General features: G+C 41.2%; 3 long non-coding RNA genes across 3 annotated transcripts; 2 read left to right on the top strand and 1 right to left on the bottom strand.

Moving 5' to 3' along the window:
• Nucleotides 1-1,462: 1,462 nt before the first annotated feature.
• LOC119729791 lies at nt 1,463-2,574 on the top strand. Its single transcript, XR_005271275.1, has 3 exons — nt 1,463-1,544; nt 1,852-1,944; nt 2,527-2,574. It is a non-coding gene; the product is annotated as an uncharacterized LOC119729791 (long non-coding RNA).
• Nucleotides 2,573-5,455, top strand: LOC119729797. Its single transcript, XR_005271276.1, has 2 exons — nt 2,573-2,653; nt 3,577-5,455. It is a non-coding gene; the product is annotated as an uncharacterized LOC119729797 (long non-coding RNA).
• Nucleotides 5,456-7,607: 2,152 nt separating this feature from the next.
• On the bottom strand, nt 7,608-10,847 carry LOC119729784. Its single transcript, XR_005271273.1, has 2 exons — nt 10,795-10,847; nt 7,608-7,817 (listed from the first exon to the last, which is right to left on the bottom strand). It is a non-coding gene; the product is annotated as an uncharacterized LOC119729784 (long non-coding RNA).
• Nucleotides 10,848-25,929: the final 15,082 nt, after the last annotated feature.

Raw genomic sequence — 25,929 nt, 5'->3', positions numbered from 1 at the left:
GCTGAGGCAGCACCCAACAACGGAGCAGCTGCGCACATCCGAGAGGATCTGCGCCCAATCCACGTGACATCCCTGGAAGAGGTACTGAGGGGCAGGGTTACCCGAGTGAAGGAGGTGTCGACCACCCTCGAGTACAATGAGGGTGTGAAAGTTCGTGAGCAGCGGTTGGAGAGGGTGTACGATGTCCAGTTCGACCAAGATTTCCGCAAGAAGTAACAGCGCATCCGAGAGATCACAGAGCTAGGCAACATGTTTCGTACGGGTTCCTATGAGTTAGGCTCGTTTCTCTAAGCCATCATTTCTTAAGTTTATACAGAGTTTTCTATAACCTTTATATAAGTTTTCTTAAAGTTTCTTAAAAGTTTATAAAGTTTTCTATAAAGTTTTCTCAGAGTTTTATGAAGTTAACTATGTTTCTTTTATGAGGCGCATGTATAAAGAGGCGCCGATGTGTTGAAGTTATGGACCTTTTCGTTGTTTAGATTAAAAGTTTTGATAAAAATTTTTTTTGAGTAATTTGCTTTTGAATATCAGGTCTTTCTTTAGCTGTTATGAACGAGGACGTTCATGCTAAGAAGGAGGCTTTGTGGCGCAAATTACTATAGCAGCGTAGTCTATAGAGAGGGCGCGCTCGCGGCTGTGGGCCCTATATAAGGCCCCGGGGCAGTTGCGAGACAGACTCGGCTCAGGTAGACACAGCTCAGACACACACAGTCACAAATTAGGCTTATCTCAGACACAACCTTCCGAGCGTACGCCGAGATCATCTACGGGGAAGAGACGGTAGGCAAATTAGCTTGCGCGCGCTGACGGGCGTGTGCTGGGTGGTGCGGTGAAGTCGGGCTGGCATAAGGAGGCACGGAGTCCGCGGAGGCTACTGGAGGCGGAGCGACATACAGCGATCTGCCGATTGTAACGTGACGGAGCCGGAAGGGCGCGCTCATCTACCCGCCGCCTCGAGGAAGGCTCGCGACTGGAAACGGTGGAGGGCGGGAGAGTGGAGGCGCACAGGAACGCTAGAGGCGTACGGTTCTTACCCGGGATTCAGAGGCTATCCCCAGCCAGGCATCGCCGTGCTGCCCAGCACTGCCTTACCGTAGCGGCTAATGCGAGGCTACCCCTACAGAGATAATTGAGAGGCTCGGAGACCAATCACTTATTAGAGGCTAACATTATAATTTAACGAGAGGTCCATCCTGTGACATTGATTCTATGTAAATAAATCAATCAGTAATTGAGGTCATTGACTGTTGTGTACTTAATTGTTTGTCCTTGTCCATCTTGGAGGTTGAGGGGCGTGGGTGAGTGCTGCTACGCGTATAGGGCGGTATATTTCCATCCAAACGGGCCTGCATTCCCGGCTGCTGGGGTACTGATCCTAAGCTAGGTTGTCTGGGTAAAGGGACTACGGATCGGGTCACAGATATTCCCGCCACAATATGATGGATGTGACTTGCAATAGACTGAACTTCTGATTCGTTTGTACAGGTTTCTGTGCTTGGCCACGTTACAGTGCCGTCATCCAGCCTTCAAGCATGGTTCAGGTGAGTGTAACTGTTGAATATTTTACTTAGATTGTATATTTGTAATGTAAGGAGCATCGTTTTGTCAGTTGTAAACAAAACCATTGAACTGAATCGAACTAAAATTTCACACAAGAAAGAACAATACACATGTATGCTTGTGATCATCAACAGCTGGTATAACATTGAATATGAGATATTTGATATATTATGAGACATGTTGTGTATCTTTCCAGAGGGAGTTTTGGGGGACACACTTTATTTTTGTGTGTGGAACACCCTTGTGATGGATCCTCATGCATGTCATTCTCTTATCGATTGTTTGTAGAAGCCATGAACCACAAATCAGCATGTTTCCTTCCAGTTTCCAATGAGCACTCTGACAGCATCACTTAGCATGCCAGTATTCAACATTGTGCAGGTGAGACAGATTGTCTGATGTTCTGGATTTTGGCATAATTATTATTATTATTTTTTTTTATGTTTAAATTTTTGTTCTTAAAAATATAAAATGAACTGAATTGTGTTTGGTTTGGATCATCTTCCCGGTGAGAATTTCTACTCTGGGGCTTGTGTGCAGACGCTGATTCCCATGCTATAAGGACTTGGGGCTTTCTGATGTTAATTGTGATCAACATAATGTGTCGCCTCACCTATACTTTTGCGAAGTGCTTAACTCAGCTGGTGATGTGTTACACATCATCTCGCACTTTTGTGAAATAAATTTCATGCAACCAGACTAATATGTCAGACAGGAACGTGCATTGTAGTAAATATTTGTGTGCATTCCAAAGATAAGTATCATTAAAAACAACTGTGCAATTGCATTATGCATCTAGCATGTCTAGGCAAAATTTCTTTGCAATAGCAATTTTCAAGCTAGAAATTTGTGATCATTTCTCTGATTACTGAAAATTTATATATGTACAACTTCGAAATACTTGCCAATTGTGGCATAGGATTTGATGAAGAAGTAATCAATAAATCAATTAATTCTGTGTAGATCATCTCTGTAAAGATGGCTGTGTTGCTTCAGTTGCCACATTTCTACATATGTTCTTCCGGTTAGCAAAGGCACACTGTGACAGCATCCACTTTCTACATGCTAATACATGCACAGTATTGTTCAGGTGAGTAGATATTTAACTGACAATCTGTTGTGATTGTCACATTAAATGTTGCATGATTGCGAATGTAAAAGTCAAAAACTGCCTGAATAAGAATAACGGTTATAAAAGCTTTTACGCAAAAAAATGTATAAATTTATACTTCAGTGTGAAAAAGCTTCCACAAGTAAAATTATCCTGCCAAATGAAAATAGCAATTCTTGGTGTTAAAACACAAGTACATGTAGTCATTAAAGGGAATATACAACGTTTGCTTTTTCTGTAATTTTGTTGTACTGACTTTTTTTAAGTTTTGTGTTCGTAGATGCTGGAAAAACCAAGAAAAACAATAATGACCTTGTAAGCTGGTTCCCTGACCCCACTGAAATTGAATGGTGACAGTCAGGCTAGCTTGTAGCCATTCATGGGTTGTATCATTGATTGCAAAGAAAATGTGGACTGACTAAATACGGTAAATTTGGGACAGTATGTGAAAAGAGTCAGATTTTCCAAAGGCTGGTCGGTCAATTAGTGTTGGAAATTGTACAGAAATACCACTTATCTTAAAAATGATGGCACACAAGGTAACATGATTTTATAGGATGCTTTAGACTGTCATTTACCAACAGTCCAGTAAGGTATTACATAATAATTTGGTAGTTTTGTTTTGTGATGTATGCAAATGTTGTATTTTCCTGATTTTTAAAAAGGTTATAATGTTTGTACTTTGGACAACGATTGCACTTGGCATGTGGAGTCTGACATAAAAAGGACCTGAATACATTTCTAGAAATAATATTTACACTTTCAGTAAAATGCAACTTGAAGTGATCGTGTCCAATAGTTGCTGAGCAGTTTGCAAAGATTTGTTGTGCCAAAAATTTACCATGCATAATTTGTGTAGAGTGCTGTTTATGATCAAGCATTTCATGTTTTGTTTTATTCAGGGAAAGACATATGAAAACCTATCAGCTTCCGAAGTCGGCAACATCCTGCTGTCACTACAGTCTCAGCACCTACCAGCTCCCACTCTGTCAGCAACATCCTGCTGTCACATGTCCAGCTACCGGTACTTGAAGTTACTGTGTGCTTGTACATTCTCAGCACCTACTAGCTCTCACTCTGTCAGCAACATCCTGCTGTCACATGTCCAGCTATTGGTACTCGGAGTTACTATTTGCTTGTACTTTCTCAGCACCTACCAGCTCCCACTCTGTCAGCAACATCCTGTCCAGCTACCGGCACTTGGAGTTATAGTGTGCTTGTACATTCTCATCAGCACCTACTAGCTCCCACTCTGTCAACAACATCCTGCTGTCACACCTCCAGATATGTGGAGTTATTGTGCTTTTACAGTCTCAGCCAGTATTGGATTGCAAGTTGTCTTATGCTGCTACAACCTACACATTTAGCATTCTCTTGAACCTTGAGGAACCACCATATGAACAAAGAGACAGTCTCTGAAACACTCATAATAAACCTGTCACGGTGGTTTGTTGAACATTAGTATTATTTGGAGGACTTGCAATTAGCTCATATAGTCAACTAGCTATTCCAGTCCTCTGGAAGAGTTTTTGCTTGAGGTTATTCTATACTAGTAGCAAGCCTTTTTTCGTGCACGGTCAAGAGTAGATCGAGAAAGCAGTTGTTTTTAAGGGCAAAACAATTGTTCTTGTTCCTTGAAAAAGTTGGTCAAAACATTTTCCCAACCATTTTTTTATTTAAACAGTAAGATAAAGGGGCAACGAGGACTGTTTAATGCCATTTCTACATGGTAGAAAAACAATTCAATGCTAATTTTTATCCAAGATATTCAAAGTTTTGGTGTTATTGGCAAAGAGAGTACCCGCAAGAGTGGTTGTGACATGTACATGCAAAACTGTTTGCAATGATTATGCTATTATTATGATAAAAATGGTGCAAAGTACGGCGTTAAAATGGGCTCTCTCCTTGTACATAGCACAATACATAAGTGATTGTGATCATAAATGTATTGAATTACATAAAATACAATTGTGGATAAATATTTGGTAATTTGGGGGAGGGGGTGAGTGTAGGGGGGGGGGGGGAAGCATATTAATGCCGGTGCATACCTTGTCTGATTGCTATGAAAATGTGATATTATCAAGCATTGGCTGATTCATGTTCGCACCAATTATGCCAGTGTCATGGTCTCACTTATCAGGTGTGTGCACTTCTCCAAAAGGGACATTTAACTTCAATACGCACGTGCAAAATTGTGCTGCGGCTGTACATTATCGCCAACCTTATTGCGTGTGCTCACTGCACTGTGTTTGTGAAGAAGTGAGCGCATTCTAAGTAAGACTGTGACACTGGCTAAGCTGTGAATTGCTACCGAGATAATTGCCTACTTTTGCGTCATTTCGTCTATGTTAATTTAAGTATTTGTTTACAATATCATTTATAGATTAAACTCATTAAAGAGACACTGCAGCCTGGCAAATGCGCAATTGGGCTACAAAATGCATTTTGAGTCGAATGGTGTAAAGTGCTTGGGATATAAACAACTACACAAACATCCATTGAAAATCACCTGGGGGGGGGCACTTTTGCAACCCCCAAACTATGTGTGTTCAGTGCTGGTTGAGATTCCAGCTGTAAACGTTTCACCCTCTGCGCACATCAACCGGATGTTTCAAGCAGGATATCGTAAACAATGCAAAACATGACATTTTCAAGGATTTCAGGGAACAATAATTTATGGAATTTTGAGGAAACATTTTTGCTATTTTGTTTGGTAGAATACTATTGTTTTATATTAAAGAAAATGCTTTCATACAAATAAAAAAATTATACAAATAAAAATGTGTTGTGTTTTTTAATCACAGATAGGATATGGTTATATCACATTTTAACCCATTAAAGTCCATCGCCATTTTATAATCTGCGTTGTTTCATAAAAAAAAAAAAATTGTGTATGATGTTTCATAGCATCTTTTAAAATTCGTCATTTAACCCCAAAAAAATTGAAAAGAAAATGAAAAATGATGAAATACGCTTTAATTTGATGTGTGTCTTGAACACGTTGGAGAGTGAGTATTTTCCCGAATTTCTGAAGTGTGAGCATTTACCATTGGGGTCTATAAAAGTTTATTTACTGGTCTGCTAACTTTAAGCCACGTAAGTTTTGCGCACCGCGTAAACAACGTTCGTCTTACTCTATTGTTAGGTTTAAGGACTCGTTCAGTTTGAGAATACACTGTTCTAGTTTTCGGACCCAAAACCTCCAGCCAAACACGACGCAAATAAAAAAAACGGCGGTGATATCTGCATGTACAGCTTCATGTATGTATTACGCAGACAATTTATTCAGCCACAAGAGGGCGTCCTTACATTTCACAATGCAGGTTCTTTAAAGATTCTCATTTTCAAGTTAAGCACACCTCGGTTTAACCACAGGCTGTGGTTTCATTGTATGGAAATCATTTTGAAGTTTAAGGTGTATTTCATTGGAAAACAATGCTGAAAGTTCAAAAATCAAAAAAAAAAAAAAAAAAATTACATTCAATGAATTTCAGATTATAAGGAAGCATGAACATAAAATCTGTCAAAGTTAGCCGAAAATCGGCTAAAACGGTCACTGTGGACAGGATTAGACCTCGGCAACACGTGCGCTGCATGCAGCCGGGCTGACTTACATACGATGTATGTGCGTACATATATGTACAACGTACGTGCATGTCATATACACATCGTGAAAGTCCTGTGCATGTTTTAAAGCTCTCTACCGCAACTTGCGCAAGGGTATTTTTAGCCGACGTCGCGTCAACTGTGTGAACAATTTGACAAGCTGGGAACCTGGCACTGTTGAGGCAAATGTTTACCCTATCATTTAATAGGAAATTCAAGATTATATCTGTACGGATTGACTTGTTAGCAATTTTTGAAAAAGGAAAGTTCTTTTCAACGGAACTTCCGGTCTGATGACGTCATACGCCTAAAACTTTGCACACGTCATGAGTGGGTAAATATCATCATATACACCAATTTTTAGGCGATTCCAGCAACTTTCGCCACAGACATCTATTCAAAATACATTTTTGAAAATGTTCAACCTGTCGCTAGAGGACGATCAAAGATTGCATGACGTCATATGTAGATGATTTGAAGAATACGCTCAGCCAAGAGACCAACACCGTTAAAAGCAAGTTCATATCTATTACCACTTTTAAATAATTAGCCACTTCCGGTTTTGGCCTTTTTCGACAGGAAGCAAGGGTCACGTGATTTCACGCACACTAAATGAAATAAAGACCTCAACCTACTCTACCACCTGCCGGCAACAGAATGCTGCGGACGCATACGGTTGATTTCTTATGTATTTTTAAATATTAAAAGTGTCACAATTTAATTGCCCATTAATAAACACCGGATGACGTCATCATGACGTCATCATTACACAATGTTGTTTGAGTTAGGGTCTTTCCTTGGACAAAGATTGGTGTAAATGAATTACTGGCAAAGAGTCGAAAATGCCCTTTGAAAATCGACAATTTCTTTTTAATTTCTGTGTACAAAGTCTATGGTAAAAATTAAATATTCAAAAATCTACAATAAATTAGTCGATGACGTCACCATGACGTCAATCTTCGGGACACATCTTTGCTATAGGGACTATGCTTATGCTAAGTTTGAATGATGTATGGCAAAAATTAATGCCAAAAGTGGCACTGAGGAAAAACGTGCACAAAGTCAATGTCATTTGAAGTGGAACAAGAAGAAAGGCTTTTCCGCAACTTTGTGGAAAAGCCCCCCCAATAAATGAGAACAAAAACAAAGGCTTTTTCGCAAATTTGCGAAAAAGCCAAAAATCTTAACGAAAACAAGAGCTGTTTCGGTGTATACACCGAAACAGCTAAAAACTTAAGAAAAGGTACAGCAAGGTTTTGATTTTCTCAGATGGCCGGCAGTGGTGTAGTGAGATCCAATGCTCGACTCTTCACCGGTGCTCTTTTCAGTGTCTCAGGAAGGTCGTATCCTCTCAAAAATAAAGATGGGTGAAGTTCATCAGGATATGGCTGGCCGTATTTAAAGTGGTTGCTGCAGACTGTAGTCGATGATTTTACTTTGAAATCCTGCCGTTGGGTCAGTTGAGTCCAGAGAGGGAAGTGTTTCTTATCCCTGCATGAGTGGAATCTGAGTGTGTTTACATGCTCTTTGATGACATCTATCAAGAGAAGGGGAAACGTAAGATAGAGATATTTATTGTTTGATGACGGAGAAAAATAAACCACATAAGACTTCGCAATTATTTTTATGAGTAAAACAATGGAGTAGGCTAGCTAGCTAAGCCTACTACAGTACTAGCTGACTAGGACAAATATGTACATGTGTACATGTTTATTTTTTTCACATTTTCGTGAACAGAATATAAATAAACAATCATGAAATTGTCTGTAAAAGTCAAACATCGTTCGCTGACAGAAGTAACAATTAAACCATTATAAAAGCCACATATTTGTCCGATAAGAAAAGAGTCATAAAAGGGAGCTTTTGAGGGGCACAGAAACTTCAATGCATTGGCCGACACAGTCATGACAGTGCAGAGTGTCCCGTGTTTCCCCGCTCGCGTGCCGGTCATCGGCACATCGCGATTGCGTCGGGTCGGAACTGTGCGCTACTACTTTTTGTCGCGAGAACATTTTTTTTTCTGTACATCAAAGTAAAGTAAAAATTCAAAGTAAAAATTTCGCTGCTCATATTGCTCATGAGTAGATGAGCAATGACTCACGAGTAAATGAGCAATGAAACTGAGTAGATGAGCAGTGACTCATGAGTAGATGAGCAGTGACTCACGAGTAAATGAGCAATGAATTGAGCAGATGAGCAATGGAAATGAGAAGATGAGCAGAAAGCAGTTACTCACGAGTAAATGAGCAATGAATCGAGCAGATGAGCAGTGACTCATAAGTAGTTATTTATATTAAACGTTTTTATCCGTTTCTTACCATTCGGAGCTTAACCTTCAAAACTGCAACATGAATGTTATTTCTGCAGTCAAACCTTATGCTTGTCACATGTGTGACAAAAGCTTCGGACGGAGATATAACCTACAGAGGCATGCAGAAAATGTACATGCTGTAGATGATTCTGAAACAGATGAAGTTGAGGAGGATCATTCTGAACCTGATTGGCAAAGCCGTAGATTTGAAGATCCTAATTTGGAAAACTATGAAACTGAATTACGTATGATGAAGACGAAGATCTTGAGGACGATGATTCGGAATCCGAAACGGAGGTGGAAGATGACGAATTATCTGATGAAGACGAGTCTAGTTCTGATTTGGAAGACAACACCGCATATCGAGACTGGTTGAAAGAGTCCATAGAAGCCACCCAGGAGATGTGGAGTGACAAAATTTAATATGAAAAGTACATTAACGAGGATATGAGTAAAGATCGGGCCAAGGAAAAGGCCAACAGGAAGACCATGTGGGCAGTCGAGCGAATCTTTCTCAACAAATACAAGTATTTTTTGTTAAGTTACCTATATCTGAAAGACAGTGGCACTCATCAAGAAATTGTGGAAGATATCGAACGAAAATTGATTACGGGCATGAAATTGAACACTGCTCTGAACAGAATTATGCCTAGATACCGTAACACTTTTGACGGATTGTTCCAACAAGATGAGGATGAAGAAAACGATGAAGACAGTGATGATTAAAGACTAGTAGTTTCAAAAAGATTACTCATTTTTAAAAATAATCTCACAGTGTCTTATAGGAAAAAAATAGTATTTGAAATAGTCTCCCCTTATCACTCTTATACAGTAATTCCTTATGGCTTAGAAGAAGAGCATGCCCATGCATGAAGATTTAAACTTGTGTCCACTGGGTTCTATATACGATGTGGCTTTAAATAGACAGTGTATTGTAAACCGGTATATGTCAGGTACAAAAGACAATATTATTAGAAACAGGTCTGAAATTATAAAATGGGCAGTTTATGATGACTGCATAATATTAGTGCACGTATATAAAGTTATATGCATGATAATGATAAATAAATTCTCAAATAATCCTTGAAAATCATCAGTGTGAAATGTTTTCCTTTTATTTATCTTAATACCCATTCCTTATTATTTGCTTTATTTGTTGACTACCTGGCCCCATACGTCATCCCTCATCAACAGTACAATGCTCCACGTGCACTAAACTGACCAGCAAATAAGTGCAATGACATCATAATTATGCGATGGCCCCCGAATCCATTCATGGCTTGGATATGTTCACAATGCAGGTTGTTATTGAAGCGATTATATAACGGTGACGATAATCCTTTTATCTGATTCCCATGACTGAGTCGTCAACTCAGTGGTCAGATTCTTCATAATTCAATACTCTGCTTATAAAATTGTTCCTCGGTACCGCTAAATCTCAAGCTCAGCATCGACGCACAGCGAGGCATATACATGTGATTGTATCTAACGTTCTCTTAGCAATGCGGCCACAAACAACGATTCCATACGGGGAGATTTTAAAAACACCGCGGACAATGCACATGACCGGACTTGTCCGGTTGTTTGTCATCATTCGATGAGTCAGCACTATGACGTCACTGGATTCCCCCATTCGAGTACAAAGGCTATTATGATAGAGTGGAAACAGGCACGAGTATGATATGCGGCTTGAAAAATCCCTTCAATTCAGATGTATATAGGGCTTTTTACTGTACTATACGTAAATTTATGTTATGTATTTGTCCCTATGTACATCGTATTGTTTTCACTGCTGTGATACGTAAAATATTTGATACCGTAATAATGGTACGCGCCTTTATTATTTTAATTTACGCAAGCCCCTCCGCCCGTCACACTCCCCCGTGGTGAATGGTAGATTCCCGTTGCTCATTTTATGCTAATGAGGGTCACGTGGGGCCAAATCCGGACTTATGATTGGTCGAGAGCCCGTCAAAAATGGGTGAAATATCCTGGTTAGACGGGCTTCACTACTGATGTCACCTGGGCGGTGTCATTTTTACTTCCCGGATGCGCAGCACAATCGGCCAATGATGTGGTCCAATTTGATCATGAACATTTATAAGGTGTAGTGATACATATTATGATTTGTGCCTGACAAAAAGTTGCCAGTCAAGTTGATCAAAAGTCAAACAGTCTGAATGTTATGGTCTGGAATACTTACAATTCAAATAATGTGGATTAGCAAGACACTGGACGAACTCAAGCTCCACTTGGAATCTGGGTTTTTTTCGGCATCTAGGCCCTCTAGTTTAAACAAAAAAGACAGAAGTTTTTTGTTAGTTTAGTAGTTCACAATGACATCATGGGGGATGTCTTGGATGTCTACACGCCCATGCCTAGGAACTGTTGACACCACCTAATAATGTAGTGCACTTGGATTGTTTACAAGCAGCACCTTGCTTGAGCAAAATTGTTTCCCAAATTCCATGGAAATGAAATTTCTGCAAGTTTGAAATATCCCTGTTCCTAATTCTAGCTTCTGCTGACAATTATCAAATATTCTTTTTAAATCATTGTGAACCATTTTAGGTTCATGACATGGGGAGGCTCCAGTGTTCGACCGTGAGTGCTCAATTTTACTCACTCACTCTTAAGCCAGCAAAATTCTCCAAAGTTTTTGATGTGGCCAAAAAAAGGTCCTCAGTATTTCACCAACCCAGTTGGAAGACTCAAGTCAATTTTTAAAGGAGACTTTTCTTCAATATTTTTCACAATCTATTTTCTTGAATTGCATGTTTTGAATACCTTAAGTTTGGGGCTCTCATACACCACTATTGGGAGTTCCAAATTTTCGGACTAGGGAGGATGAGCCTAGTAAGCTGGAAATTTCAAGCCAACTTGTTAGTCCTGTTACTTACTTAAACCCTAAAGATTCACGCATAAAGCAAAATTTAGAGAAAAGGAGTAGGGAAAAGAGTTCCATACCTGGACATCACTTGACACCCTGTGCACAAACCCTACTAGTATGATACTGGTCTGAAAACAATTCTAAGGTTTACTCAGTAAATCAAATGCTTCAATATTTTCCCTGCTAAATTTGACTTTTTAGGACATGTTTATCGCTTTCTGATGGCTGATAGGTGGGCTGGAGTAATCGTATCTTTAGGACTTCGTTCCTATATACAGCTAACTAAATGACACTCAAAAGTGACATTTTGATATTTCTTGACACATATGAACAGCTGGTAATGACACCTTCTTGAATATTGACAGGTTTAATTTCGTGTGAAGAGGGCAGGACTTTGATTTTTGAGGGAAATTATGGGGGAAAAGACAACGACAACAACCAGAAAACAGGCTCAAGATGGCAACTTTGAAAGCTAGATGCAATAACAGCTAGACGCAATTCGGGCGATTCACAATGCAGTGCACCACCAAGAGTTTGCCACGGAGAGTTCGTTTTTCAAGTTTACGGTCGACAAAACATGGCCCATTTGAACGAGTGTCAGTAGAAACTTGAGCTAATTTGTTAAAGATTGGGGCAAAGCATTCTGCCGCCTTACAAAAAACTCCACATTGATAAAACAAAAAGAAAAAGGCAAACAGATACTTGAATCATATGCTTATGAACTTTCTGGCCTGAAAAACTAACAATTTCAAATGTCCCGCATTGCGCATTTGTCGACCATCTCCCACAATGCACTAGGAAAAAATATTTCTCCATGGCAAACTCTTGGTGGCGCACTGCATTGTGAATCGCCCGAATTAAAAGCTCGATGCTGATTGGATGATAACAAAATCTAGGTTTTTCTATCAGCCAATCAGCATCAGGCTTTCATTGTGTCAGGCTTTCATGCGTACTGGGAGAACTACAACGTGCAGGTCTCACGTCTCTGACGGCAAAAAGAGGTAGGAAAGTCACATTTTCCTTTGAAAAGACATTTCAAATTACAACAAACATGAGCTAATCTGAAGAAAAAAACTGCTTTTAATTAGCAATCACACCCAGGCTACACTGCGGCGGCACAAGTGATTTAACAGATAATCATATTGACCAGTGATTGTGCGTACAATAGCCTGGTCTGCTCCACGCGAAAACACGCTGCGCTTTATCGGTCAGCGGCAAAGTGCGACATTCTCGTCAAGCACTACACTTTTAACTTTCGAAGATAACGAAGGAAATACTTTTGATTCTCGATATGGAAAGATTCCCATAATGGAAAGATTTCCATATACGAAGTTCACTCAACACTCTGTGTACAAACCCTATGAGAGTGGACTGAAAAATTGTAAGTGTTTTCTAAGAAAATGCTTGTATTTTCTCACTGCTCAAATTGACTTTGATGACATGAAATTGCTATCTGGGGGCTTGTTAGTTAATACAGAGGAAAATTAGTGAACTTCGCATATGGTAATCTTGCCCCAATAATTTCCAGATTCATTTGCACACGTTTGCGTATCAAAAATTTCAACATAAAATTTCACAAAAATTAGACATCTGAAAAAGGCAGCACTTTTAGATTAGCTTATAAAGAGGGTGAGTATGTTCTAAAGCAAAAAAAACCTACAAACTAAGCCTAAATGTGAAAATCAAAATTTGAAAAAGTTCGACACGCTTTTGTACATGTGGAAGTGTGGCCTTTGTTTACGGAGGTTAATTGGCCACATTTAGGCCTATGGGGCTAGCCCGTGGTGAGCGTTCGCGTAATACGCGAAGCATTTTGCCCACAGACACAATAGCAAATGTTGTTACAACTCGACTCGGGACAAGTCGACCGTTGAGACAGCTTGACTTAATGGAAATGTATACACGTGGAGCGGAAAAAGTTGCATGGCAGGACCAATCCCGGGTGCGGCACGGGCATATACTCGATGCACAGAGGGCGCTCCAATCCGGTGGCCGTCGCGTCGGGCCGGCGCGCCCTGTCCGCGAGGACCGGGCCCGGCCCAGCACGCAGGTACGGCAAGTGGGCCCACAGGCCCAGCACAAACGATGTCACCGTGCACGGTACGGCCACGTTGACCGACTGGGGATGAGATAAGTGGGCGCACAGGGCTGGCAAAAACGATGTCACCGACTCACCTTGCATGGTAGGCCTACGGACAAGTTGACCGGCAAATGGGCGCACAGGCCCGGCAAAAACGATGCCACCATGCACAGTACGGCCACGTTGACCGGGGTTGCGCGCACAGGCCCGGAAAAAACGAACGATGTGCACGGACAACATTATATCAGCTTTGTTATATGCAACCAAAAAAAAACACGTTTGTGTCATCACTCCCAAACGGCGATCAGCCACCGTCAAAATCCCCGGTACTATCCCCAAAACTAGGCCCCAAAACATGCAAGGCGACTTGTCTCAACGTTCGACTTGTCTTTCCATTTATCGCACATAATGGTCGAGTTGTCTCAACGGTCGAGTTGTCTCAACGGTCGACTTGTCCCGAGTCGAGTTGTCTCAACGGTCGACTTGTCTGACCCCTGAATGGAGTGGCCCTGTATTGTTGTGCCGGCAAGGTGCCGAGTTGGCAAGGTGCAGAAGTGATCGGTTTAATACCGACTCAACCTCGTCCCCAGTGTTTACTTTATTTCCAACGTTGTTTCAATAGTAAACCCTGTATAGGAACCTTCCTTCCTGCATCCTGATTCGATACCGCAATTGGCTAGAAATGGATTTATATCGTGTACTTGGTGTTGTTATTCACAACGTGCAGGACGTGTTTTCGCGATCATTCGTCCACGCCTTCTCGAAAATATTCCTTTCCTTTCCAGTTTGTTAATATTAATGTGGCGATTCATAATAATTTGAAAATCATCAAAACGTATTTTGTCACCCCGTGCTTAGGCACGCCATACGTTTTGGATGCAAATGTATACATTGCGTGGCAAATGTATACATTGTGGCCTATATGACACAGCGCACAAAAGCCAGTGCATGCTGCAGATGCAGGGAGATCACGCTGTTTTGGCGTACTATTATTGAAGTGCAAGACGATAACTTTTCTTTTGGCTGAGCCTGGCATAGCCAGACATACCTAGTCTGCGACGTGTAGACCAGTTCGAGGGCTTTCTCTCCAAGCTGTGAGCTGTGCTGTTTTGTGTATCCTTAAATAACGGAAGCCAAAGGCACTGGGGTAGGTTTATCTGTATAATTTATTATTTAATAATATTTATAAATCAGACCGATTACTTTGTTAGAAACTTAATTGTCACCTCACTTATTGTAATTTTTCAGGGTTTTTACTTCTACTGAAAGAAGTCTTGTCTTCTTCGGGATAATAAAGCTAGATAAGAGATAGATCTGAAGCTTGTCATTTGTCATGTCATCTGTTGAATAAAACAACGGCGAGGCCTGCCGACGAGGCGACCCTTGATATGTGGCTTTCCAGCTATTACAGAATGGCGACAAGGATGGGATGACATGCCGTTTTCCACTTCCAGACAAGACCCCTAGTGTCAAATTTAGTTCGAACTTATCATTATAGGGCTGTATCAAAGATGTGTTTATTATAAAAAATTGTTTTAAGAGTTTAAACAAACTTGCGATTATTTGAAGAAGCTTTAAGCTTTGTTCAAGTTTCAATTTCAGCCCGTCGTGCAAGTTGGCACATGGTTTGGAGCTACATGTAGAATATTAGGTCGTGTAATTTGTGTTTTTTGGTCCCATTGATATTTTATTTACACGATTCACGTCGGTATTTATGGAAAATTAATGATACACTGTAGTGATTGACTGGCGATTGTACATGTTTTTGTACACAATGAAGATGCCACACATGTGTTAGTCTTTTTAAATTATTGCACTGTTCTGTGTGACTTGAATCTCCTCACTTACTTACCGTATTGTCCTGACAATTTGATATTTGCACCATGGCCTTACCTGCAGATGTGGCTGATGCCATATTGCAATCGAACCAAGCTCTCGCAGAAACTCTTGCAGGGGCATTTCAGAATTTAAAGTACCAGCGAGTCAGCACAGTACGACTGGTGAAATTTTGTGGGCCTCCCACTAGAGCTGGGGATCAGACCATACATGAGTGGTTGGCCGATATCGGGACATATTGTAGGCAAGTTGGACTTGGAGATGGGGAAAATTGAGTACTGCCTTATATTACTTGGGCGGGATTGCAAAGGAAGAAGTGCTATGTACCCCTAACGAACAAAGGGATGATTTCAATAAGCTTACCGCGCTGCTGAAAAAAAAACCGGTTCGGTTCTCCAGAGTCCGTTCAATCCTTGACAAGAACCCTGTACGGCCGAATGCAGTTGCAAGGTGAAAGCCTTACAGATTACAGTCGTGTACTAATTCGGTTGCATGATCGGATCGAAGCCGCTGCAGTAAATGCGCAAGAGAAAAATGCACTTGCTCAGCTTCGAGAAAGCACCTTGAAAGAACAATTCATGAAAGGTGTGGAGGATATCTCAGTCAAGCGAGAATTGCGAAAACTCTGTCATAGCCGGGCCGATATCTTGTTTTGTGAGCTGCGTGAGTTTGCGTTGGAATTATTTCCTACCACGGAACAGTCACACCCCAATAATTCGGCGCCTGATGACTCTGATGTTGCAACTGCAACTGCTTATAGGGCCGCCGCAGTACCCGATAGCAAAGCGCTTTCTGAAGTTCTAGAGAACCAAAAACAGCTTGTTACTTCTGTACAGCAATTAGTAGCGCAACAGACCTCGATGAATGCAGACATAAAAGTCATTTGTGATGGTGTGAAGCACTTGCTAACTTCACAGCGGCCTAAAAAGCCTATGGTCAAATGCTCATTCTGCAACAGGCCGGGGCATACTGCTGAAAATTGCTACAAGCGAAAGCGAATCGAAAATACAAAGCCTGTAGAACATGCTGGCAAGAACGCAGAAGGCCATACCTCGGGAAACGTGGATCCTCCGTCGCAGACGGCAGTGTAACGGAGGCTCATACCGTATTTTTACCCACGGACTGTGTACCCGATATTTCAGTTGTTTCTAATTCTGTTATTGAAAGGGATGAGCCACTGGCCGGGAGTGTCAATCTTTCCGCTTCAGAGATTCGTAAATTAAAGGCTCCTCGGTAAATGCCCTACTGCAACTGTTATCGTGAATGGGGTCACCACAAAGTGTTTGCTTGACACAGGCGCTGAGGTCTCTTTACTGTCAAGCCAGTTTTATCAAAAACATGTAGCAAACACCTTGGGGAAATTACAGCCCGTGGGCAAGCTCATCAAACTGATGGGCGCCAATGATCTCGAAATCCCAGTAGAAGGTTACATAGAGACCTCATTAGAAGTTTTGGGCCAAAGTTTTAAGGCTACTTTCTTAGTTTCTAGAGAGACGGCAGCATCCGCTAACGTCTCCAAGAAAAACTATTGCCCCGTTATACTTGGCTGTAACATTTTGAGGCGAATTGCAGCCAATTCGAAGAGAATTGGGTCTGTTCAGCTAGATCCAGACTGGGATCTAGCACTCCGTTGGTTGCAAACCGCAGTATTGGTTGATGACCTGCATACCGCAGAGTACACGTCAGCAGACGTGTACACGTGTGAACGTGTTGTTGTGCCCCCGCAAACCGTGGCTAGTGTCAAGTGTATTTCAGACGACCACGACTTAAATTCGTTGCATATCAAGGAGTTTTTTTAGTGAGCAGCATTCCCCTTTGCTTGTCTAACAATGGTAGTTTCCGAGAAGTAAAGTCGGGTAACGAAGATGGTTCATTGGCCATATGTCAGGTGCTTGACGGTGACGGACAAATTGACGGTGCAAATATTAACGTGTATATAGCAAATGCTAGTGCAGAGCCCTTGATTATCCCGGCGCTCACTCAGGTAGCAGTCTGCAATTAATACTGAGGAGCAGATTTTCCTTGAGCAGGATGGGGATGGGCTTCACGTGTCAGTGCACCGTGTTGTAGCCAGTGTTCGCGAAGAAAACGAACCGAATGACTCCATAGATAGCAATTTGCCTTGCAATGAGCATGAGTTAAAAGAGGATGCACTGACAGATAGCCAAAATAGGGAAACCTTTGTTTTTCCAGACGGCACCAATTTTGTCATGTCTCCTGGTCTTACCCTTAAACACTTAGCACCAGAAGACGCTATTAAGGCAGCGGAATTAATTAAAAAGTATATCGATGTTTTCTCAGCCGGGCCCTTTGATTTGGGTTGTTGTGACATCATCCCTCACAAAATACGGCTGAGCGATGATACTCCAGTGAACCTCCCTTATCGGAGAATATTACCTTCTAAGGTTGGAGAAGTGAAGACCCTGCTTCAGGATCTTCTCGATAGGGGCATAATACGTCGACCATCTAGTCCTTATGCGAGTCCCATCGTTCTTGTGCGTAAGAAAAGTGGCCAACTCAGATTATGTATTGACTTCAGTTGCTTAAACGCGAAGACAGCCAAAGATTCATTTCCATTGCCGAGGATAGACGAAACCCTAGAGGCTCTTGGTGGCGCTAAAGTATTTTCTTCTTTAGATATGGCCCATGGCTACTTCCAAGTAGCCATGGAAGAATATTCTATTGATAAGACCGCGTTTAGGGTACCTTGGGGACCCTATGAATTTTTACGTCTTCCCCAGGGTCTCATCAACAGCCCAAGTACGTTTCAGAGAATAATGGAACACATTTTCGGAGATCTGAACCTGTCGGAGCTGATTCTCTATCTAAGCATTTGATCAGAGAGCTGTGCAATTTATATGGCATAAAGAAAACGAGAACCACTGCTTACCACCCGCAAGGCAACGGGCAAACCGAAAGGTTCAATCTCACGCTTTGTGGCCTTATCAGATCACTTGATGGTAAAATTCGTCATAATTGCCCAGATTTTCTGCCCCATCTAGTACATATCTATAACACCACTCCGCACAGCGTAACGGGGTACCCGCCTTTTACGCTAATGTTCGGCCCAGATCCGGTTGTTCCGCTAGATCAACTGCTGAATAATACGCGTACAAACTGGAATGAACATGCCATTCAGAAACAGGCAGAGATCATCAGACAAACACTATATTGAGTCTTGAAAAAGCACTCAGTCACTTTGTTTGCACGTGTAGTTTAAAAGTTACTGAAATGGAACCAGTTTGTGTTGGGTAAAATTTGGAATAGGAATTCCAAAAGCAGGAATATGTGGGAGATTCACATATTTTAGTCATACTTTAAATGTGTGTATTCATGCAAGAGGATTATATATAAAGAGTAATATGTAGTTACCCTTTTTGACTTATGGATCGTTCGAGGGCGACTGATCCTTAAAGCAGGGAAATTGTGGCGATTCATAATAATTTGAAAATCATCAAAACGTATTTTGTCACCCCGTGCTTAGGCACGCCATACTCTTTGGATGCAAATGTATACATTGCGTGTACATTGGGGCCTATATGACACAGCGCACAAAAGCCAGTGCATGCTGCAGATGCAGGGAGATCACGCTGTTTTGGCGTACTATTATTGAAGTGCAAGACGATAACTTTTCTTTTGTCTGAGCCTGGCATAGCCAGACATACCTAGTCTGCGACGTGTAGACCAGTTCGAGGGCTTTCTCTCCAAGCTGTGAGCTGTGCTGTTTTGTGTATCCTTAAATAACGGAAGCCAAAGGCACTGGGGTAGGTTTATCTGTATAATTTATTATTTAATAATATTTATAAATCAGACCGATTACTTTGTTAGAAACTTAATTGCCACCTCACTTATTGTAATTTTTCAGGGTTTTTACTTCTACTGAAAGAAGTCTTGTCTTCTTCGGGATCATAAAGCTAGATAAGAGATAGATCTGAAGCTTGTCATTTGTCATGTCATCTGTTGAATAAAACAACGGCGAGGCCTGCCGACGAGTCGACCCTTGATATGTGGCTTTCCAGCTACTACAATAATATGAAATGTGATACTGCATGTTGTCTCGTTAAGATCGTAACAGTTTAATTAAAATAAAATCATGTTTTCGTAACTCACGCCATGCTCGCGCTGCGACGAATTGATTATGTTTTTACCCCAGACACCGCATTCAAAAACAAACGCAAATGTAACGCACAGGCAGGCACCAGACTACTCCTAATTTGCATACGTGTTCAAAAATCTTGCACATGCAAATGATCCAATACCACTTACCAGGGTGAGAGAGCAGGTAGTGGTGGGCGCGTACTGCTCGACACCCTGGGGACGAGGTTGGTACGACTACGACTACGTGGCACTAGTACGATAATCCTTTCCTAGGGACGATGGACACACATCTATCGTCTCTCTTCTGGCCTTTTTCTTGCCTTATTTACAGAACCTTCATGATATAAGACTTGAAAGAGGTTTTACTATGCATTGATATAATAAAATCAAATAATATACACCAATATCATGAATTATTTCGATACAATAAAAAGACAAACCTCCTGCCGAATGCGCTGAAGCTACCGAAGTCGCCATTGTTGCACGCAGTCTGGTTCCCTGACTATGCCGTGACGTTGTCACCGAGTCAGGGGCCGGGGGGGGGGGGGGGGGTTCGATCCAACTCGGACCCAAACCACTCGACAACCAACTCGGACCAACTACCAACTCGCACCCATGCATGACCAACTCGGACCCATCGTTTACAATAATTCGACAGCGTTTTCAATCATTCGACAATATTATAAAGTTTGTCCACTTATCATCTGTTAATACAGTGATGCTGTTAAGTATAAATTGTCATTGTAGTTGTCAGGTAAAATATCTGTATTGCAGCAGTTTGTCGTTGTAAAGTGCATTGAAATGCTATTTTGAAATGCGCTTTAAAAGTGTAATTAATTATTCATTTTTATTATTTGTTTCCATTGAAACATATTGCGCTTTAACCAAAAGTAATTAAAATTAAAGTTTAACCAATTATTCATGTTCATATTTGACATCGTTCACGCCATCTTGCTCAATTTAACAGCGATTTATTTCATTTTTAGTTCAAACCACATAAATTCAGAACAGAGATCTTCATGGAAAAATAAAATTGGAAAGTAAGACATTGAAACATAAACACTTTCAAACATGGCATTATTAATTCAATGAATATAAGTAAACATATTATAAGTCATTAAATAAAATAAATAAGGTATAAAAACAAAGTCTATTCTATCTTATCTGTACATGTACATGTACTTAAAACAAAACCCACATAAACACCATTGCATACACTGCAAGAAAAACGAAGGTTCCATATTGAACAAAAAAGGTTAATCAAAAATGTATAAAAACTTACACAGATTCGTAAAAAACCCACAAAATTAAAAGCCAGCATGTGAAAAAAGATAAACTTATTAAGTACCCTACGAAAAGATGAAATGTCAATCATCAAAAAGGAGTGTTGGAGCTCTGGAAAGATTATCCTTCAAGGCCTTACAGGTAGCTGCCTGTATGTTCGACTATGATGTTCCACGGGGGAAAAAGTTAATCAAAAAAATATTAAAAGTTAAACAGATTCGTAAAAAAAAAACAATAAAAAAAACTAACAATTACATGAAATGAAAGGTCTATTTCAAATTAATAACTTCCTCACTGAACAAAATGTGTAATATGCTTTACCAAAAAACAAAGTAAGTGAATTTAAATATATAATTAAATGAAATGAAGTGATTTCAGTACTGCGGTGTCACAGCATGATGAAGGGAGTTCGATCCCAAACTAAATCAGGATAAGTTTGTTGGAACTTGGAGACTATCTAGATGAATTACACAGCATCACCAGATTATATCTTCAACAATTAATAGAGAATTTATTCAATCATCAGCAGAATCAGAGTACAAAAGATCCCGTATGGTAAGGATCCCCAGGTCACAAAAGATCCCCAGGTCGGAAAAGATCCCCAGGTCGGAAAAGATCCCCAGGTGCAATAAATGAAGGTCTCAGTAGACCGCGCCTACATACTGCCACAGGTTCTAGAGGCGCCCACCTTCCCTCTCAGCACATGATTATGCTGGCAAACAGCATTGGAAAGGTGAAATCTCACCGAGAAATTCCCGGCTACAAAATAAGTGACTGCCGTCCAAAAGTTGGAAGACAAGCAGTGCCTGTTTCGCGCGCTCCCGCACAATGCGGACACATCACCAAGTGTCTCTAAAATATTACTGCACCCTCAACAAATTCTGTTACGGATTAACTACACCCATAATTGACATGATATGCTCAAAGGAACTTCCACATAATTGTAATTCTTATACAACTATAATAAGAAAATGTAGAAGAAACCCTCTAAAACTATGGACCTACTTATTTCAAAAGCGAAGGGGCATTGGATTAACAAGCGCCACATTTGCAAAGGTCACACGTAAACATCAACATGGGTCAATCTAAATATAACCTTGTATCCGGGCAGCCGGTGTGTGGATGGAGGTTACGTGCCCCCACAAATTCCCTGCTTTAAGACCACGCGACCCGAGTGGTCCCTACTAAAGTACAATGTACTATGTTGTTCGAATGTTCTAAGATTTCACTTTTTTTCAGCAGCGCGGTAAGCTTATTGAAATCATCCCTTTGTCACATGTATATGCCTCGCTGTGCGTCGATGCTGAGCTTGAGATTTAGCGGTACCGAGGAACAATTTTATAAGCAGAGTATTGAATTATGAAGAATCTGACCACTGAGTTGACGACTCAGTCATGGGAATCAGATAAAAGGATTATCGTCACCGTTATATAATCGCTTCAATAACAACCTGCATTGTGAACATATCCAAGCCATGAATGGATTCGGGGGCCATCGCATAATTATGATGTCATTGCACTTATTTGCTGGTCAGTTTAGTGCACGTGGAGCATTGTACTGTTGATGAGGGATGACGTATGGGGCCAGGTAGTCAACAAATAAAGCAAATAATAAGGAATGGGTATTAAGATAAATAAAAGGAAAACATTTCACACTGATGATTTTCAAGGATTATTTGAGAATTTATTTATCATTATCATGCATATAACTTTATATACGTGCACTAATATTATGCAGTCATCATAAACTGCCCATTTTATAATTTCAGACCTGTTTCTAATAATATTGTCTTTTGTACCTGACATATACCGGTTTACAATACACTGTCTATTTAAAGCCACATCGTATATAGAACCCAGTGGACACAAGTTTAAATCTTCATGCATGGGCATGCTCTTCTTCTAAGCCATAAGGAATTACTGTATAAGAGTGATAAGGGGAGACTATTTCAAATACTATTTTTTTCCTATAAGACACTGTGAGATTATTTTTAAAAATGAGTAATCTTTTTGAAACTACTAGTCTTTAATCATCACTGTCTTCATCGTTTTCTTCATCCTCATCTTGTTGGAACAATCCGTCAAAAGTGTTACGGTATCTAGGCATAGGAGGGCATGTTGCTCAACCTTTCGTTCCAAAAACCTGCTGCTTTTTGTTCGAGGATCCATGCTCCCCAACCTGTGGACGATGCATCGGTAAACATTTGGAGTTCCACAGGTCGTCACTGTATTGGAGTGTGGTTCCAATTGTTTAGGGCCTCGCGCCACCATTGTAGGTCCTTTATCGCTGCTGGCGTAAGTTTCAGACTGTCGTGCCAAGAAGTCTTGGTTGCAATGACCCTGTACACATTGCGAAGCAACAGTTTTACAGGTAAGATCACCTGTGCCATAGACACACACTGTCCGGCTATGCGTGCAAGGGCCCTTGCTTGTATGGTTGGTTTTCGTAGCGCCCTCTGAATGTCGCGCCGGAGTTTTCGCGTTTTCTCTTGAGGAATGCATATTGTTGGCACAGTGCCCGGGCAGGTTGAGATATTATACCCGATCCACAATTTTGTTTGTTCAGGTACCAATGAGGATTTGTCATAATTAATTGTCCACCCAAGATCCTCAAGAGTGGCAATTAGGAAGTCTGATTGGGCAGCAATATTACTTGGGGATGCCGCAAGTAACCAGTCATCAACAAACAGGCTGCACGTAAACCACAGACCCTAACATATTCAAGAACCGGTCGCAAAACTTTTGCAAAGAAGTAAGGTGAGGCGTTTAACCCAAATGGAAGTCTGGTCCAGCAATAATAATTATGATTCCATTTAAAACCTAGGAAGGTTTGATGAGATTCACAAACAGGCACATGATAAAACCCATCCTTGAGATCAATCGTAATTAACTGGTCCTCACTCTTCACTAATGAATAAACAACGTCAATTTTCTCGTTAGAAAAACTTGGGAGCATCAATGTAAGAATTCACAACACGTAAATCAATAATAAGTCTCCACTTATTTTTGCCCTTCTTCGGTACCACATTCAGTGGAGAGACAACTCTAGGTTTAAAGGCACATCTGGCAATAATACCTTTCTGAAGCAAGTTCTTAATCTCACTATTCAAAAATGTTATTTGATCACTTGCAAAATTTCTGTTAGGTAATTCAATCACCGGTGGGTCAGTGGTAAACGGTAGTGTAACACCGCATTGAAGCCAACTAATAACAGTAGGCGACGCACCTATTTCTTGCCACTTGGAATAGTTAGAGAGTGGCATGATTCAGAACTATTCTCCTCCATATTGAGGTTGGTTGGGAGGATAGTTGGCTGCTAAGCCATGGAACACATCCGTTCTACCTTGACTACGACCACCTACACCTCTACTATAATTTCTATAAGAATAACCCCTGCCTCTGGAGGCATATGACCTAGTATTTGAACGTGCCCCTGATGCTGGTTTTCTTGAAGCTGCGGCTAGTTCTGCTGCTAATTTTAGCTGGTTCACCCCTCGATCAGAGAAGCAAGCATTGTTTTTCTGAAAGCTGCGAAACAACTTGGAGGTATCCTCGTCGAATTGTGATGCCACAATAACTGCCTCGTACTCACGCTGATTGTAGTCCAAGTTGGCTTTCAAACTTACAGCCAGCTGGTCCAAGAATGCTGGATCCACACTTTCATTCTTGTGAAGGTCGCTGTACGCTAGCTGAAGTACTTTCAGAGCTGTTTCTACGTAGCGACTGCTCTTTGTAGCAGAAAGTAAAGTGCCCTCTCAGTTTTATTATTGGTACCTGATGGGCAGGGGCCCTCACACAGCCTGAGGGAAGAGTCCAGATGTACTCGTGAGACGGTATCCTTAACCGCACTGAATTCCTTTTGGATATCTTCTTTACTGATGGCGGCCGCACCGGTGTCAGTGGCTGGTGTGTCTGCCTGATTATCACAGGCGCAATCGGGCTTGTCGTGTGGTGTCGTTTTGACCACACTGTCCTTTGTAACGGCTGACGTTTCCTCCAATTTCGGTGCAATCCTCGTTTCTAGTGCCGATAATCTCTTCTGAATATCGTTGAGCAAAGTCAACAGTTGTGTATTTCACCAGAATCGTGCTCTGCAACAGACATTTTGTGTCAATCTGACGATTTTTTACGGCATCGAAAGCCGGATCATGCGGTGTGAATGCGCGATAGAACACAAGACCCCGGATGTCATGACCTGAATTGTAAACAGGGCAGAGGTCATGACATCCAAGCCAACAGTGTGGGGGCGCTGTTCCATTGTAATTACTGTGCTTGAATCATACACACTGCCAATAAAGCCCTACTCCGATCACAAATTGCCTCCACCCGATGTTTCCTATACCGAACTGATCAAGAAATAATGAGTAGGAAGGCTAGTCTCCGTACGACTATGCACACAACTGATTATGATAAGATATCAGCCCTCTCGGAGATCCAAAAATTCCAACGCCTCACTTCCTCTCACACAAAAAGAATAGACAGAGCCTCACGGAACACGTCCAAAAACAATCGGAACAATGATGACAAGGAGAAAACGAAGTTGGTGGTAAACCTCAGCCAACGCCATCTTTGTAAAACGAAATCAAACGTCTTAGCCTTGGGTATGAGTTTTGCCACCTACCCTAACAAGATTCCAGTAGAGGAGTTCATTCAATCGATTGAACCTTCTATTCGTAAACTTGGCATACAGAAAGCAGACGACATCTGTATGCAAGTACACCAAGTCCTGAAGCACTCAAAGCCTCCCATATCAAACATACATGTAACAAGACTGGAACACCAGGCTATCAACAGCCTCTGCAATGTTACTTCATTACACATTCTAAAGGCAGAATGCAATTGTCATAATGGACTGCACAGAGTATGATCAAAAGGTTCAGGATATCCTCAACACAGATACCTATGTATATCCGCCTAATCATAGCACAGCCTTACCGACTCCGTTATACAGGCATCTTTGCCCTCCAGCTCCAAATGCCCAAGATTCTTAGGCCAACCAAAGATTTACAAACCCGATAAACCACTCCAACCCAATGTGTCTTCAACCTACAACCTCGCACAACACTTAACATATCTCCTACACCCACTCGTTGGCAACACGCCTCACCATGCACCCAATTCAGCAGGGTTCATCAACACCATAAAGGGAAT

This window comes from Patiria miniata, unplaced genomic scaffold (genome assembly GCF_015706575.1).
Source record: "Patiria miniata isolate m_02_andy unplaced genomic scaffold, ASM1570657v1 HiC_scaffold_1, whole genome shotgun sequence".
Classification (NCBI taxonomy): domain Eukaryota; kingdom Metazoa; phylum Echinodermata; class Asteroidea; order Valvatida; family Asterinidae; genus Patiria; species Patiria miniata.
This window is presented reverse-complemented; position numbering and strand designations above follow the sequence as displayed.